The sequence below is a fragment of the Carcharhinus amblyrhynchos genome, chromosome 5 (assembly GCF_965287045.1).
Source record: "Carcharhinus amblyrhynchos chromosome 5, sCarAmb.v2.hapA, whole genome shotgun sequence".
NCBI lineage: Eukaryota > Metazoa > Chordata > Chondrichthyes > Carcharhiniformes > Carcharhinidae > Carcharhinus > Carcharhinus amblyrhynchos.
In genome coordinates, this window is record NC_137328.1 from 8,503,258 (window position 1) to 8,517,381 (window position 14,124).

The 14,124-nt window shown below is 45.4% G+C and overlaps 1 protein-coding gene across 10 annotated transcripts in view; it reads left to right on the forward strand.

The window, feature by feature from the left end:
* Positions 1–14,124, forward strand: part of plppr1 (phospholipid phosphatase related 1) — a 153,201-nt gene that overhangs the window by 34,591 nt on the left and 104,486 nt on the right. For 8 of the 10 annotated variants that reach the window (XM_080188463.1, XM_080188464.1, XM_080188461.1 and 5 more), the window contains exon 1: positions 12,755–12,995. The exons of the other annotated variants lie outside the window; for them this stretch is intronic. The gene's annotated coding sequence lies outside the window, so the exon portion shown is untranslated. Of the gene's footprint in view, positions 1–12,754; positions 12,996–14,124 lie in introns of those variants that run through there. 10 annotated transcript variants of the gene reach the window in all.

Below are 14,124 nucleotides of genomic sequence, written 5' to 3' on the forward strand. Positions count from 1 at the left end.
AGGCTGGAATCAAACCTGGGTCCCTGGTGATGTGAGGCAGCACTGTACCACTGTACCACCCCAAATGTTGCTGTCCAAGACGCATCATGCCAAAATTAACTCTGCAAAAAATAACTCCTCAGTGTCTACCTCACACTTGAAATGTGTCAGATGACTGCATCTTGTGATAATCGTTCCTTCAGATTTGAATTGTAGTTGGAGATTCAACTGTGCAAAAGGTTTAAATGTATTTATCATTTTTACTGTTCTTATCTGTCACTTTACTTCCTTTTCTTTCTCTATCCAGTCTTTCGTGTCCTCTCTTTATTTCTCTTTCTGTACCTGATTTGATATTGAACTCACCCATCTGAATTCACACTTCTCTCTCCGTCCCAGATGCCCTGTTTCACTCACTGCCCACTTTTAACTTGCCATTAGGTGCCTTGCTACATGGAGCCTTTGTTTCATCTCGGCCGATAGCTCCAGATCCAAACTGGACTTATTAACAGCAGGTCTTAAATACTGATTCACCTCATTGCAGTAATCAATTAATTTGGAGTTTGTTTTTTTTTATATTCATTTGTGGGACATGGGCATCACTGGCTGGCCAGCATTTATTGCCCATCCCTACTTGCTGTTGTTCAGAGGATAGTTGAAAGTCATTGCTGAGGCTCTGGAGTCACATGTAGGACAGACCAAGTAAGGACAGCAGATTTCCTTCCCTAAAGAACATTAGTGAACCAGATGGGTTTTTCCGACAATCAACAATGGTTTCATAAGAACATAAGAAATAGGAGGCCATCTAGCCCTTCGAGCCTGCCCCACCATTCAATAAGATCATGGCTGATCTGAAGTCGATCAGTTCCACTTTCCTATTTTCTCCCCAAACCCTTAATTCCCCTGTCTATCAGAAATCTATCTACCTGTGACTTAAATATATTCAACAAGGTAGCCTCCAGTACTTCAATGGGCAAAAAATTCCAGAGATTCACCACCCTTTGAGTGAAGAAGTTCCTCCTCAACTCCGTTCTAACCTGCATCCCCCCACCTTATTTTGAGGCTATGCCCTCTAGTTCTGTTTTCCTTTCTAAGCGGGAAGAATCTCTCTACCTCGACCCTATCTAGCCCCTTCATTATCTTGTAAGTCTCTATAAGATCCTCCCTCAGCCTTCTAAACTCCAACGAGTACAGGCCCAGTCTATTCAATCTCTCCTCATAAGCTAACCCCTCATCTCCAGTATCAGCCTGGTGAACCTTCTCTGTTCTTCCTCCAAGGCCAATATATCCTTACGCAAATAAGGGGACCAAAACTGCACACAGTACTCCAGTTGCGGCCTCACCAGTGCCTTGTACAGTTCATGGTCATTAGTAGATTCTTAATTCCAGATTTTTTTTATTGAATTCAAATTCCACCATCTTCCTCGGTGGGATTCGAACCCGGGTCCCCAGAACATTAGCTGAGTTTCTGGATTAATGTTCTAGTGATAATGGTAATGCAGTTGTAACACAAGAAGAATAAATGCATCAGCAGAGGGAGCCTCCACAAGAAGTGGGTCAATGACCTAGGGTTGTCCTTGCGCCTGGTTTCACAGGGGCATACACAGTGAGAAGTCTGACAACGCCAGGTTTAAGTCCCACTCCAATGCCAGCATCTCCACATCGTCTTCATGGGGGCATTGGCAGAGACCCGTTCAGCTACAGCTGGTGCAGGATGAGAAGGAGATCATGAGCGCTAAGATTGAATGAACAGAAGGGGGAAGAAAATAAATTTCCATTTGGTGGAGCTTTCGAAGAGGACAATCAACAGTTTGCATTTCTGTTACTTCCGCCAGAGGGAAAAGATGTTGCCCTGGTTTAGTCCCATCGGAATTTTGGCATTTCGGATAACTTGCTGTACCATCCCCCACGTTGCTCTCCTGTTTGATCCCCAACTCATTTCATTCCAAATTCCCAGGCAAGGAACTTCCTTCCAATCAATCCATAGAACCCTACAGTGCAGAAAGAGGCCCTTCGGCCCATTGAGTCTGCACCAAACACTATCCCACCCAGGCCCTACCCCCATGTTATACCCACTAATCCCTCTAACCTACGCATTCCTGGACACTAAGGGGCAATTTTTTAGCACGGCCAATCCACCTAACCCGCACATCTTTGGACTGTGGGAGGAAACCCACGCAGACACGAGGAGAACGTGCAAACTCCACACAGACAGTGACCTGAGCCGGGAATTGAACCCAAGACCCTGGAGCTGTGAAGCAACAGTGCTAACCACTGTGCTACCATGCTGCCCTTAACTAGAGGCTAACTATAGTCAGTTAGGTTAACCATTAATCCAACCAATGCACTTATTTCATTTTACAAGCAATGCAATATTTATGATTTTAGATGTGATAACTGGCAATGCATTTTCCAGAGCCTCAATCATACTCATAAAGGGCCATTAATGGATTGCGATGCCACCCATGAATTACAGTGACAAGTGAGAAAGTGTCAATTGGCTTACATTGGGATAATTCCCAGGCTTTGACAGTGCAACATTGTTCTCTTGCCTTTGACTAGTATTCTTGCTTCGCTTTGAAGCTATGCCGTCATTTCCTTGACGTTGGAGCTAATTCTGTGAGCAACTTTCTGTAATATTCTTGGGGCCCTGAGATTGCTGTGGCGTTCTGCTGCTGTTATTGCCAGCCCCCTTATTGCCAGTGCAAACATGTGGCATGGAATAGTTTCCAATGTAGCAGATTGACACATTTTTATTCTCATAGCCTCGTTACTTTCTTCCCTGCTGTGGTACGATGGAGGAACTTCTAAAATCGAAAGCGTTCTGTTTCCAAAAAAAAATCAGTTGAGAATCAGTTAAGAAATTAAAGACTTGCATCCGGTGGCAGTTTTCATGATCTCAGAGAATTGCAAGTTGTTTTACTGCAGAGGTAAGCCACGTAGGGGCATTAGCCAGAGGCAACTTGTTCCATTAAAAAATTGTCTTTATAGCTTGAGGAAGTACTTCTGCAATGTAATCGCTTTTTAAAATGAGGGGGACATAGCAGCCAATTTTCACCCATAAACAGATGATCTGTTAATGTTTGTTGCATTTTATGCCTTGGAGATATGCAGAGATGACACGCCAGCTTCTAAGCGTGCATTGAGAGCTTTATTCAATGGTTTAAAATGTCTATAAGCATGTCTCTCAGGCGCGTTAAAGGGACGATCCTTCAAAACAGAGATGAGGAGGAATTTCTTCAGCCAGAGAGTGGCGAATCTGCGGAACTCTTTGCCGCAGAAGGCTGTGGAGGACAGGTCGTTGAGTGTCCTTAAGACAGAGATAGGTAGGTCCTTGATTAATAAGGGGATCAGTGGTTATAGGGAAAAGGCAGGAGAATGGGGATAAGTAAAATATCAGCCATGATTGAATGGTGGAGAGACTTGAGGGGCCGAATGGCCTGATTCTGCTCCTATGGTCTTATGGTCTTACATCAGCTTGTATCAATTTAGTTTTTTTTACTAAGTGACTGTGCCCATGCTTAACTGATCACACACAGACTTCCATAATCTATTACTGGACAAGGGTGAGCTAGGCACTACCTTGCAGATAATTCACTTGCTTATCTTTGAATAGGCCCATGGGATCTTTAATGCCCCTGCCTAAAAGGGCCTTGGTTTAACATCTCATATCCGAAAGGTGGCACCTCCAACAATGCAGCACTGCCACAGTGCTATTATGGAGCATCAGTCAGGATTTTGTGCACAATTCTCAGGTTTGGGACTTAGATCTACAACCTTCTACTTCAGAGGTCAGCGTGCTATCCGTCGAGTGACCACTGACACGTATTGTGAGCTAGAGATTAACCCTGAGCAAATTAATCCAACCTGATTTTCTTCTCTGCCGTTAAAAAAAAGACCTGATTAGAATGAGGCTATCCTCTTATAATCTGTGCGTTGAGTGTGTGCGTGCGTGGTTGACCTAGCCAATTTGATGTGCGCACAGCAATTTTCTGTCAATGAGGTCGATTTTCAAAGGGAGAGAAAGAGGAGGTTTAGGGAAGGAATTGCAGAGGCTGCCAGTGATGGAGTGATAAAAATCAGGGCTGCGCAAGGGGGCCAGAATGAATGGAAGACGACTTTTGGAGGGTTTTTGGAGTGGCGGAGGAAAGTTACAGACATAGGGAGAGGTTTTGGTGGGGGAGAGGGGTGGTACTATTCAATGGTCTATTTCTGTGCCATAGGCAATCCCATATAATAGCTGATCATCAGCCTTCCCCAGCATCTGAATAAATCTCTGTGTTGGTGCAGTGCATAGAAATGAATCTCATTTCAGCCATTCATGGTTGGCACGTCACAGTGTAAGGTTAATGACATGACTCATGGTCCTGCGATGCCACTGCTGGATCAGTACTCCATGTCGAACACCATTTGGAGGAAGATCTGAGGGTCACGTGGGCATAGAATGTACTCTGGGTGGGATATCTCAATGACCATCAGCGAGATTGGCACGGTAGCACCATCACAGACCAAGGTGGCCAAGTGCACAGCTGCAAGACTGGGATAGTGGCAGGTGGTGAGGGAATCAGCAAGAGGGAGAAACAGACTTAACTTCATCCTCACCAACCTACATGCTGCATTGCATCTGCCCATAACAGTATCAGTAGGAGTGACAACCACTCAGTCCTTGTGGAGACAAAGTCCCATCTTTCCATCAGGGTGGCATGGATGGCACAATGTTTAGCGCTGCTGCCTCACAGCGCCAGGGATCTGGATTCGATTCCAGGCTTGGGTCACTGTCTGTGTGGAGTCTGCGCATTCTCCTCATGTCTGCGTGGGTTTCCTCCGGGTGCTCATGTTTCCTCTCACAGTCCGAAAGATGTGCGGGTTAGGTGGATTGGCCGTGCTAAATTGGCCTATCGTGTCCAGCGAGGGTAAATGCATGGGGTTATGGGGATAGGGCCTCGGTGGGATTGTGGTCGATGGGCCCAATGGTCTCCTTCTGCATTGTAAGATTCTATGATTCACATTGAGAATACCCTTCATTGGCACTACCACTGCGCTAAATAGGATGGACTTCAAATAGATTTGGTAACTTAAAGATGGGTTTCCACAAGGTGCTGTGGGCTATCATCAGCAGCAGAATTGTATACAACCACAAACTGTAATCTCATGGCCCATCATCTTTCCCACCCTCACCCAACCATGGTTCAGTAAAGAGTGCAAGAGGATATGCCAGGAACAGGTATATTTGAAAATGAGGTGTGTCAACCTGGTGAAGCTACAATACTACCCGTGTTGCTAAACACCGGAAATAGCAAGTAATAGTCAGAGTTAAGCAATCCCTCAATCGTTCTGCAGTCCTGCCCCATCTAGCCAGCAATGGTGGTGGACAATTAAACAACTCACTGGAGAAGGAGAAATATCCCCATCCTCAATGATGGAGGGACCCCAGCACATCAGTGCAATAGATGTGGCTGAAGTATTTGCAACGATCTTCAGCCAAAAGTACTGAGTGGATGCTCCATCTCTGCCTCCACTTCCAGAGGTCCTCTTCATCACAGATGCCAGTCTCCAGCCAATTTGAGTCACTCCACTTGATATCAAAAAATGTCTGAAGGCACTGGATGCTGGAAAGTCAATGGGCCTTGACAATATTCCAACAATAGTACTCAACACTTGTCCTCCAGAACTCACCGTGCCCCGAGACAAGCTGTTCCAGTACGGCTACAACATTGGCATCTACCCGGCAATGTGGAAAATTGCCCAGGTATGTCCTGTACACTAAAAGCAGGACAAGTTCATTCTGGCTAATTACATCACCTTCAGTCAACTCTCTATCGTCAGTAAAATGATGGAAATAGTCATCCACAGTGCTATCAAGCGGCACTTACTCAGCAATAACCTACTCATTCACACTGAGTTTGGGTTCCGTCAGGGCCACTCAGCACCTGAGCTAATTACAGCCTTGGTCCAAACATGGACAAAAGAGCTGAACTCCCGAGGTGAGGTGAGATTGATTGAGTGAGGTGAGTCATGTTGGTCTTGAACCGTTAACTCTGCCTCTCCTTCCACAGTTGCTGCCAGGCCTGCTGAAGTTTCCCAGCACTTTCTAATTTCGTTTCTAATATCTCCGTACGTGGATTGGGACTAAATTTGGATTTACGATGCTCTTGTGAAGTGTCCTGGGATGTTTTATTCCATTAAAGAGGCTGTAGAAATATCAGTTGTAGTGTGAACCCTTCATCTGTCTAAGCACCAGAAAGGTATAGCACAGAGGAATGGCACAAGGTTTATTGGGTCAGGTCATCTTATGACAAGCACTGGGACTTGCATTATTTCCCTTCAGTAAAGCAACTGGGAGTGTGAACTGATAATGACAAAGCGAGGACAAAGGGCCATCTGTAGCCTTTCAAATGTCAGGTCTAATAGTCTATTTCCTTAACTTAACAAAGGAACTGGAACAGCTCCTTAAACTTAATCCGCCATTTAATGAGAACACGGCTTTTATTTCCTTTGTATGTGGGATTCACAGGGGTGGCACAGTGGTTAGCACTGCTGCCTTACAGCGCCAGGATCCCGGGTTCAATTCCCACCTCGGATGACTGTGTGAAATTTGTACATTCCCCCTGTGTCTGCGTGGGTTTCCTTCGGGTGCTCCAGTTTCCTCCCTCACTCAAAAGATGTGCGGGTTAAGTTGATTGGTCATGATAAATTGTGTCAGGGGGATTAGCAGGATAAATATGAGGGTTTATGGGAGTAGGGTCTAGGTGGGACTGTGGTTGGTGCAGACTCGATGGGCCGAATGGCCTCCATCTGCACTGTAGGAGTTCTATGATGTGGGTGCCACTGGCGAGGCAGTGTTTGACCTAAATGTAACAACATGGAGCTTGACCAAAACTGGAATCAATGGGAATCCGGGGGAAAACTCTCCCCTGGACGGAGTCATACCTGGCACAAAGGAAGATGGTTCTGGTAGTTGGAGGTCAATCATCTCAGCTCCAGGACATCCCGGCAGGAGCTCCTTGGGATCATGTCCTAGTCCCAACTATCTTCAGCTACTTCATCAATGACTTTCCTTCCATCATAATGTTTGAGGTGGGGATGCTCACAGAATTCTCAATTCTTCAGATACTCAAGCAACACAAGTGCATAAGCAACAAGGCCCTGGGTAGGTTGGCATGGTGGCACAGTGGTTAGCACTGCTGCCTCACAGTGTCAGGGACCCAGGTTCGATTCCCGACTTGGGTCACTGTCTGCATGTTCTCCCCGTGTCTGCGTGGGTTTCCTTTAGTTTCCTCCCACAATCCAAAGATGTGCTGGTTAGTTGTATTGGTCATGCTAAGTTTTCCCTCAGTGTACCCGAATAGGTGCCAGAGTGTGCCGACTGGGGGCTTTTCACAGTAACTTCTTGCAATGCCAATGTTTTAAGTTTTTAAGTTTAATTATTAGTGTCACGGATAGGCTTCTATTAACACTGCAATGTAAGTTTACTTGTGACACTAATAAATAAAGTTAACCTTAACATTCAGGCTTGCGTTAATGAATGGAAGAAACACTCATGCCACACAAGTGTCAGGCAATGACCGTCTCCAACAAGATAGAATCTAACCATCTCTCCCTTGACATTCAATCTCATTATCATTGCCAAATCCCCCACTATCAACATCTTGGGGGTTATCATTGACCAGAAAGTGAACTAGAGTAGCCGCATAAATATTGTGGCTACAGGAACAGATCAGATGCTGAAATTCTGTGGAGATGATTCATCTCCTGATCTCCCAAAGCCTGACCACCATCTACAAGGCACAAGTCAGGAGTGGGATGAAATATTTTCCACTTGCCCTGTTAAGTGCAGCTCCAATAGTGCTTAAGAAGCCCAACAGCATCCAGGATAAAGCAGCCAACTTGACAGACCCCCTATCGACCACCTTTAATATTTTATCCATCCACCACCAATGCAGTTTGTACCATCTACAAGATGTACTGCAGTGTGGGTGGCATGGTGGCACAGAGGTTAGCACTGCTGCCTCACAGCTCTTGGGACCTGGATTTGATTCCCAGCTTGGGTCACTGGCTATGTGAAGTCTGCACATCCTTCCCATGTCTGCGTGGGTTTCCTCCGAGTGCTCTGGTTTCCTCCAACAGTCCAAAGATGTGCTGGTTAGGTTGATTGGCCATGCTAAATTGCTTCTTACTCTTGGGATGTGAAGATTAGAGGGATTAGCAGGATAAATATGTGATGTTACGGGGATAGGGCTTGGGTGGGATTGGTGGCAGTGCAGATTCGATCGGCCAAATGGCTTCCTTGTGCGATTCTATGACTCTAAGTCACCAAGGCTACGTCGAACAGCACCTTCAAAAACCCTTCCATCACCTGGAAAACAAGAGTGGCGTGGGAACATCACCACCTTCAGTTCCCATTCAGGTCACGCGCCATCTCGTCTTAAACTATGTCACCATTCCTTCATTGTCGCTGGGTCAAAATCCTGGAACTTCGCTAACAGCACTGTGGGTATACCTACACCACATGGACTGCAGTGGATCAAGAAGGCAGCTCACTACTGCCTTCTCAGAGATAATTATGGATGGATGATAAACATTGGCTCCTTTAATAAAATAAAACATCCCAAAACACTTCGCAGAAGCTTTATAAAACAAAATGTCGTGCCAATCCACATAAGGAGATACTGGAAATTAATGCAGAGATGCTGAGGATCCTGAGCAGGTCTGGCAGCAGGTCTGGATAGAGACACAGGGTTAACATTTTGAGACTGATATGAATCTTCACAGCACCATGGAGAGGCCTTGATGCTATAATGAAGAAAGCATACCAATGCTTCTGGTTTCTCAGGAGGCTAAGGAAATTTGGCATGTCAGCTCCGACTCTCAGCAAAATTTACAGATGCACCATAGAAAGCATTCTTTCTGGTTGTATCACAGCTTGGAATGGCTCTGCCTAAGACTGTAAGGAGCTACAAAGGGTTGCCAACGTAGCCCAGTCCATCGCGGAAACCAGCCTCCCATCCATGGACTCTGTTTACACTTTCCACTGCCTCGACAAAGCAGCCAGCATAATCAAGGACCCCTCAGACCCGGGACATTCCCTCTTCCACCTTCTTCAGTCAGGAAAAAGATGCAAAAGTTTGAGATCACGTACCAACCAACTCAAGAACAGCTTCATCCCTGTTGCTGTCAGACTTTTGACTGGACTTACCTTACATTAAGCTGATCTTTTTCTACATCCTAGCTATGACTGTAACACTACATTCTGCACCCTCTTGTTTCCTTCTCTCCTATGTACTCTATGCTTTGTCTGTATAGCGTGCAAGAAACAATACCTGTCACTGTACATCAATACACGTGACAATAGTAAATCAAATCAGATCAAAAGATGTTAGCACAAATGATCATCTGCTCAAAATAACAGCTCTTTTCCTCTTTTTAGATCCTGATCTGCTCCCACAGTAGATTTGGTACTACAGAACCAAACCTGAACCAATGGAGTTATAATGTGGAACAGCCATGATGTAATTGCAGGCTTGAGGGGCTGAATGGCATCTCCGTGTTCCTAATATGTATGTCGAACAGCTCCTGCTTAATGCACATATTCCCAGTTAGTTTTGGGGGATCATATATTTACAGTCTCTCTGAATAAATTATAAAGGGTAAAACCAGCAATGCCAATATGAATGAAGAAAAAGAATCAAACTGCTTTCTTCTGAGAGGAAAGGTGAACGTGTGGCCCACACAATAGCAAAAACTGTTGGACCACTACATTAGCTGATAGCTCAAGAAAGGCCGTTTAGTGGATTAGACTTCCTTGCTGTTTTAGCCCAAGTCTCTGCATGTGTATGTGTGTGTGTGTGTGTGTGTGTGTGTGTGTGTGAGAGACAGAACAAAATAGTGTGTATAGAGAGAAGATCGTTTTAATATCTGAGTATAAGGGAGAGTATATTCTGTTTTGATGTTTGTAGGAGAACAGATTCTATGTACGAGAGGGAATAGATTGATGCCAGTGTGTAGAGAGCAGTGTGTTTGAGAGAGAGTCATAGAGTCATTTAAGTCATAGAGGTTTACAGCATGAAAACAGGCCCTTCGGTCCAACTTTCCATGCATCCTTTTTTTTAAAACTCCTAAGCTAATCTCAATTGCTCACATTTGGCTCATATCTTTCTATATCCATCGTACCCATGTAACTATCTAAATGCTTTTTAAAAGACAAAATTGTATCCTCTTCTACTACTACCTCGGGCAGCTTGTTCCAGGCACTCACACCCTCTGTGTAAAAACATTGCCCCTATGTTTCTCTCCCCTCTCACCTTAAACCTATGCCCTCTAGTTTTGGACTCCCCTACCTTTGGGAAAAGATATTGACTATCTAGCTGATCTGCACCCCTCATTATTTTGCAGACCTCTACAAGATCACCCCTCAGCCTCCTGCGCTCCAGAGAAAAAAGTCCCTGTCTATCCAGCCTCTCCTTATAACTCAAACAATCAAGTCCCGGTAGTATCCTAATAAATCTTTTCTGCACTTTTTCTAGTTTAATAATGTCCTTTCTATAATAGAGTGACCAAAACTGCACACAGTATTCCAACTGTGGCCTTACCAATGTCTTGTACAACTTCAACAAGATGTCCCAACTCCTGTATTCAATGGTCTGACTGATGAAACCAAGCATGCCGAATGCCTTCTTCACCATTCTGTTCACCTGTGACTCCGCTTTCAAGGAGCTATGAACATGTACCTCTAGATTTCTTTGTTTTGTAACTCTCCCCAATGCCCTATCATTAACTGAGTTAAGTCCTGCTCTAGTTCAATCTACCAAAACGCATTACCTTGCATTTGTCTAAATTAAACTCCATCTGCCATTCGTCAGCCCACTGGCCCAATTGATCGAGATCCCTTTGCAATCGGAGATGACTTTCTTCATTGTCCACTATGCCACCAATCTTGGTGTCACCTGTAAACTTACCAACCATGCCTCCTATATTCTGATCCAAATCATTGATGTAAATGATAAATAACAGTGGACCCAGCACTGATCCCTGAGGCACACCACTGGTCACAGGCTTCCAGTGTGAAAAACAACCCTCTGCAACCACCCTCTGGCTTCTGCCAAGAAGTCAATTTTGCATCTGTTTAGATACCTCACCCTGGATCCTGTGAGATTTAACCTTATGCAATAACCTACCACGTGGTAACTTGTCAAAATCCTTGCTAAAGTCCATGTAGACAACATCAACTGCACTGCCCTTGTCTACCTTCTTGGTTACCCCTTCAGAAAACTCAATCAAATTTGTGAGACATGATTTTCCACTCACAAAGCCATGCTGACTGTCCCTAATCAGTCTTTGAGTACCTAAATGCCTGCAGATCCCCTCTCTCAAAATACCTTCCAACAATTTACCCACCACAGATGTGAGGCTCATTGGCCTGTAGTTCCTCAGCTTTTCACTGTAAGCACAACAAAAGCACAACAATGCTACTCTCCAATCTTCAAGCACCTCACCTGTGACTACCAATGATTCAAATATCTCGGCTAGGGGACCTGCAATTTCCTCCCTAGCCTCCCACAATGTCCTGGGGTACACTTCATCAGGTCCCAGGGATTTATCTACCTTGATGCACTTCCAGCATGTCCTCCTCTGTAATATGTACACTCCTCAAGACATCACTACTTATTTCCCCAAGTTCTATAACATCCATGCTTTTCTCAATAGTAAATACCGATGAGAAATATTCATTTAGGATCTCGCCCATCTCTTATGGATCTGCACATAGGTGACCTTGTTAATCCTTAAGAGGCCCGATTCGCTCCCTTGTTACTCTTTTGCCCTTTATGTATTTGTAGAAGCTCTTTGGATTCACCTTTGCCTTATCTACCAAAACAATCTCGTGTCCCCCTTTTGCCCTCCTGATTTCTCTCTTAACTCTACTCCTACACCCCCTATACTCTTCAAGGGATTGCCTTGATGCCAGTTGCCTATGCACGTCATATGCCTCTTCCTTCTGCTTGACCAGGGCCTCAATATCCCGATTCATCCAGGGTTTCCTACTTCTGCCAGCCTTGCCCTTCATTCTAAGAGGAATGTGTTTACCCTGAACGCTGGTTAACACACCTTTGAAAGCGTGCCACTTACCACATGTCCCTTTGCCATCCCCAATTAACTTTTGTAAGTTCCTGCCTGATACCATCAAAATTGGCCTTGCCCCAATTTAGAATTTTAACTTTTGGTCCAGACCTATCATTCTCCATAGCTTTCTTAAAACTAGTAGAATTATCATCACTGGTTCCCAAAGTGATCCCCTCATCAACACTTGTCACCTGCCCATCCTTATTTGCCAAGAGGAGGTCAAGTTTTGTCCCCTTCTCTAGTCGGGCCATCCACATTCTGAATGAGAAATTCCTTCTGAATACACTCAACAAATTTCTCTCCATCCAACCCTCTAATACTATGGCTGTCCCAGTCACAGAGCAGATTGTGTGTGTGTGTGTGAGAGAGTAGATTGTGTGTGTGAGGGTAGATTCTGTACATGAGAGTAGATTGTGTGAAGGAGTAGATTCTGTATCTATGAGAGAGTGGATTATTTTAATATTGAGTATGTGGAAGAGAAGAACATCTGTTTTGATGTGTTTGTGTGGGCTAATGAGAGCAGATTCTGGGCGTGTTGGGGGAGAGAGCAGATTGTGTTTTAAGCAACTTCTGTGACTTGCTTCGCTGGCGATCCCGCCTCCTTTAAATCCACCCCCCCCCCACCACTCCTCCAAACAGGAAGTGAGACGTGCATGGCAAAGAGAGAAAGAGAGGGGAGGCAGCAGAGGGGCAGTTCTGTGGGATGGTGCCTATGCCGTGGGGCTGATCAGCGAGGAGGGAGAGCTGGAGGGAGCCAGGCAGCGGAGAGCAGGGGAGCTCCTACAGCCAGTCTGTGTGTATATGTGTGAGAGCGTGAGAGAGTAAAGGGGGCACTTTGTCCTGATGCTGAGCCTGGCCAGGCTCGGCAGAACAGCACTGGAGAACGAGTGGCATCACTACAGGTAGGAATTAATTCTCTCTCCCCCCCCCCCCCCCCCCCACCTACCTCTTCTCTCCGCCTGTCGCTTCTTTTGTTTGTGGGGACCAGACATTCTTCCACCTAGAGCCCAGATTTACCCACCTCCCGGAGCCCCAAATGCTTGCTAAAGTCTGATGTCTTTGTATCCTTGGGGTTTTATTTGTATTGAACAGAGCAGGTCCAATATTTTAACAGCAAATTTGTCACCTACCATTGTTCAGCTTTGCCATTCTGTGTGATGCCTCACACCATCATTTTAATGCACTTGAACAAGGGGGGGAGAAAAGATCAATTATAACGTGGAACGAAAAAGAAAACACATTTTATTTCCCTCTGATTAACTGGAGGAGCAGTGTTTTTGCTGGGTTGGTGTGTTATATATATCTCTGTGCAGTTCCCAGGCATGGTGCTCTCTCCATGTCCTCGAAACCTTGCATTGTTTGACCAGTTGAGACCATTTCTTTGTGCAACACATCCCCCCCCACCCCTCTTTTGCTTTTGTTGTCAAACCAACAAGACAAGGCAACATTACTCACCCCCCCCCCACATAAAAAGAGAGCCTGTTTAAAAATACCTTCATTATTTCCTTTTCGGAAACTTTCTGGGTGGGTTAAATTTGTGTGTGTTTTTCTTCTGTGAGCCAGAAATACATTTGGAGGGTCTCCCCACGCCACCCCCCCGACCATCAGTATTTTTATGACTACGCTGCACAGTTGTAATCAAACTGAACAGACTTCCCCGTGAAATACAGTGGGCGGTTGCCTGCTCTTTGAAGCTATCCCCCCCCCAGCGCCCCACCGTACATAAATAAATGTGCCTCTTGGCATAATCTCGATCAACAAAAGACCTCTCAGTGAAGTCAGGGAGAATAAGTGACAGGGCTGGAGCACGTCGGTGAAGTCTCAATTTTGTGAAAAGCGTGGCTTTTCCACACATCTACACTCACCGGAGCAGTGTAACCATCCCGAGTGATGGATTCCTGTTACACTGAGTCCATAGCACGCAAGACAGGGGGCCACCCAGCCCCAGTAGGACGCCACCGACTCTCTGAAGGAACATAAGATCCCACTCAGGCCCTTGCACCCGACCCTATCCCGTAACCCCGGGCATTC